The sequence below is a fragment of the Branchiostoma belcheri genome, unplaced genomic scaffold, assembly GCF_001625305.1.
Source record: "Branchiostoma belcheri isolate BF01 breed outbred unplaced genomic scaffold, Haploidv18h27 scaffold16, whole genome shotgun sequence".
NCBI lineage: Eukaryota > Metazoa > Chordata > Leptocardii > Amphioxiformes > Branchiostomatidae > Branchiostoma > Branchiostoma belcheri.
Window position 1 is genome coordinate 4073122 of NW_017803046.1, and position 4448 is coordinate 4077569.

Consider the following 4448-nt stretch of genomic DNA (forward strand, 5'->3'; position numbering starts at 1 on the left):
CCCCCCATGCCAAAAAAAAGCCCGGTCTAGGTAGGGTTAATCTGTGAAACGTAGTCTCATGGTGGAAAGGAGGCATCCATCCATCTACCAGAATGCCTGCTGTGGTGTATTACACCCCATACAGACTACAGTGCACTGTGATAACACACAGAGATGGAGTGGAGATGGCCCAAGCGTTATTGAGTTTGTGATACAGTCAGGCACTTTGTGTGTAACGAATAGCAGGGAACCATCGCATTTTGCGAGGCTTTTTAGATAAGGCCAGTTGCAGAATGCCTCTTAGTTTGCCTTCAGGGCACGAGTAGATGCCGTTGTTTTGTCAGGAACCTCCAGGCTGACCTTGGCCTTTCCCTACTACTAGTGAAGATAGTAGTAGTTCAGAGCTTCTTTCGTCTGAATTCTGCCACTCTTGATGATACTGCTGTTGTATATGTCCTTCTAGTCAAAATCTCACAACTGCATTTTCCTCTCCATGATTGAAAAGCAAATGTGGCAGACATGGTGAATCGTTGCTTTGCCTATGAAAAGAAATCAACTTTGAATCATCAGCGCTACATCCTTTGGAAAAACTATTTTCGAAGTATCAACGTACTACAGTATCACACACACAGGGAGACACATACATGGACACTCGCACAAGCACATGCACGCACGCACGCACACACACGCACCCGCATACGCACGCACGCACACACACACATTTGCACATGACCTTCCTTTTCCCTTCACTAGACGAATCTTTCATGCCTATCTGTAATTAAAAGCTTATCTGCTGCCGGCCTTGACTGATACACCACGGCACACGGTATCAGGAGTCCTAAATCCCTACTTTGTCAAGCTGACGCCTTAATCTGATGATTGACGTACACTGACAGCTTGGTCTGACAAGATGAAATCTACATAACTTAATAGAGTTATTTGCAGTAGCAGTTCCCTTTTCTCGTCCCTAATGTTGAAGTTTGTTGTTTCAACGCGCTAAGCATGTTGGGAAAGAACTGTGTGCCGTAGGAGGGGGTGGGTAGAAGATCCTATAAGATGAAGAGGGTCGATTGATGGCTCCACGGTAAACACTTGAAAATTGAATTGAGTAGCACGGCTTCTGATATTAAGGACATGAGATTGATCTGCAAAACTTCGGCAACACTCTCGAAGCGCTCAAGTATTTTGGTGCACTAGGCATGCGAATGCTGTAGGCGTTTTTGGCGTAAGTTACTGTATCTGAAGGCTCTGTTGAGTCCCAGCACTGTTGTGGCGTTGTAAGAAACAGCATCCGAAAACCGCTTTGGCACACGGTCAACTTTTTAAAAGATACTTGCTTAAAATCTGAAAACACCCCTTTCACACTCTGGTGGGAAAGCACAGACGAGAATACATAATGGCGCTTGTACACATTTGCTTCCGAGCTTCTCCGATTCTGTGCTACCCTTCTCATACCCATCAAGCGTAAGAAACACGAACTAATATTTCTGTATTCGCAGCAATAATAGAGATGCTCTGCTGTTACAAGCCCCGCCCAGTCACCATTCATTCCCTTCTACAAGTAATCCTCAAAGCTACGTGTAAATCCTCCAAGTCTTCAGAAGACGGCGAAAGATCACACCAGCAAATCCTCACTGACAATAGTTATTACCTTCACTCATTTCATTGCAAAAGTCAGAGACAAATGCTGGCAAACTTCCCGCACATAAATGACACACATGCACACCAGGAGTTTTCTACCCCCTGACTTCCATTCTATCGTAACTTATCCTACAAAGTTGTTCTCACCTAAAATATTTGACTTACATGAAGGTCTAAGATGCTGAATTATACGTAGCCCCGGAGAGAGCCTGGAACGATCCGTAACTAACAGAATTGAAATTTAAATGGTTTTGCACCACATGTGTGAGTATGTATGGAAAGATAGCTCTCCCTGCCTTAATTTGATACAATTAGAATGCTATAATTATGTCTAGTGTTATTTGTGACAGACATCGGGCAGAACGTTAAGTGGAAGTCCCGTGTTACCTACACCTCGAGCACGTTTAAGAACCCACCGCACTTACCGCAAAAGAGTAAGGGTCTTTCTGTGTGAGTGGAGAAAAATCATTCCGGTCTAAACCGGACGGAATGTTCTTGAGCATCTTTCGTCGTCACGGTATTGCTGTCCTACAAATTCATGTCAATTGCAAGAATGAATCAAATATCTTCAACGACTATTCTGTACAAGAGTACAGAGAGACTAATACTTACGATGTAATTTCAATTTTAGTGAAAGTTAGAGAAAATGATCACTTTAACGAAGAATCTGTATTATTGGCGAACGATGAAAACCTTGTGTACGCATGTTATAAGTAATGGCGTATTTAATATGTTTGTAGTAATATGATGATTGTAGTAATCACATAAAAACAGGCTGTCCCGCCGTGCTCTGACGCACAGTGGGGCTACTTAGAGTTCAGCTAATCGGTAACAAATTGCGTTGTGCCTGGAAGATTATGGTGGCTACTGGGGCTTAGATTACAGCTAAGTATGGTCTGGCGTGTCTCACGACAGGAAAATAAGCTTATTTGATATGCCAAGTGACGTCAAGAGCTCAATCATGCAAATCTCTGCTCAAGTTTCTACGTAAACCTGAGCGAGACTCGCTCCAACCAAACCAAATACACCCATATTTTCCTTCCTATTGAGGCACTACCTCCTGCTCCAATGGTGTGTATTTTGGTGTGTATATATATGTTTATTTTCAAGTGGTGCTGGCAAAATAAGTTGAGTGCAGCGACGCTTTTTCTTGTTGTGCTTTGAATAAATAAAAAAAAGGTGTGTATTTTTGGAATGATTACAAACTCTGAGTATTTTGGCCGTCTGTACGTGGCGTTCTAACGATTGGGGCCATGGCAACGGGATATGGCGTCTCGTCATGGCGTCTTCAACAGAACGTACCCATTAAAATGATGACGTAATGACCGTAGGACTGTAACACGTTTAAAATTCTTACATGACTGGAGAGTAATCCATGTTTGTAACCGTGTGTCAGCAAGGTGATCATGATTAGAAACATTAATGCAGCACAACGTTCCATGATTACATTCAGCGCGGTTTCACTGGGACGGTGTTGGCGAGGTTTTGGACACGTAAACACAGAACAAAAAGAAACTACAGTGCACTTCATTTTCACTGCTGACGGCAAAAAATGCGCGATTTTGGTACAGAAGTACAGTATTGAGCTCTAAGTCTAGCATATTCTGCATGTCGTAGCGCAAGTCTATCCAAAGGCTATCTAGCATCAGCTGTTGCACCGCCGTTAATAGATACCAGTCAAAGAGAAAAAAGAAAGGCAACATGAATCATATGCATAGAAAATTATCTCCTTTTGATGTTGTCCACCCAAAAGACAGCGTTGACAGAAATAGATTTTTGGTCCCCAAACTCGGCCACAAGTTGTTCCATAGAGTACATTTTCAGTAGAACATGGGCCTTAGTTTATCTATTGCCTCACTATATCATCACTTTAGGGTTCTAACGAAATAACGTCGACCAGGTAATTTATAGAGTCTTACGGGCGGTCCCCGCGAGAGATGCATATATGGACTGACTGTTCAGCGAGTGTTCATCTGCCATCACCTGGGGCTACAAGCTGCAAACGCCCTACGTACCCATGCACGCTGCACTCTCACCTATCGTTCTATACGTTTGCATACTTTAAACATTTATGATATGTACATGTAATAAGGGAAGTAAAAAAAACTCATCGACATTCGGTATTTCCTGTCAGAGTGCCAAACGCTCATTGCCCTGTTTTTACGCAACAGGTGGTGAGACTGGCCGTTATTGGCCTAATCACCAGGCGGCCGCAAGCTTCTCCATCTACCGGTCTTCAAGTAGAGAGATCCCGTCCGGCAGCTTCCATTACACAACTCGAAAACATCTCGAAGGTAAGGCGGTTTCTTTTTCCTAGCCTCTCATGAACTTGATATGTTACACATGTATTGCTGCATGCGTAGTATGTAAAACAGGAGCACTTAGCGTGTACAGATGAGATTCTACATATTCGCCATCCAATTCTTTCTGACGACTTAAGTAGGCATATCACAATCGCAACCATCATGAATTCCCAGGCGAGTTACACCTGTGTGTGCCTGAATGATATCGCCCTAGACAAGCTATGAATGCCTAGGCGCAGCAGTACTGAGTCAGAATACATACGCCGCATGCTGGAAATGACTAGCTTCACTCATAGTCATACGACTTCAAGTTGGCAAAAGCATAATGACGAATAGAATCAACTTCTGAAGGACGTTGCGAAGGTCATGAGAAAAATAAGCTTTCATCTCAAATCCAAAATACTGTACTATTATAAGTAGCTCTATGGCACAATGAGGCAACAATATCCGTAATATCCAGGTGGCATAATTCGTATCTTCTCGTATTAACGGCACGGTATAACATCGTGTGATTGGATACGGGGG

General features: G+C 43.2%; 1 long non-coding RNA gene across 1 annotated transcript in view; it reads left to right on the forward strand.

The window, feature by feature from the left end:
• The window catches only part of LOC109466169, a 19305-nt gene that overhangs the window by 4978 nt on the left and 9879 nt on the right, over positions 1–4448 (forward strand). Inside the window, exon 2 of the long non-coding RNA XR_002140010.1 lies at positions 3792–3914. This is a non-coding gene — a long non-coding RNA (uncharacterized LOC109466169). The remainder of the gene's footprint in view (positions 1–3791; positions 3915–4448) is intronic.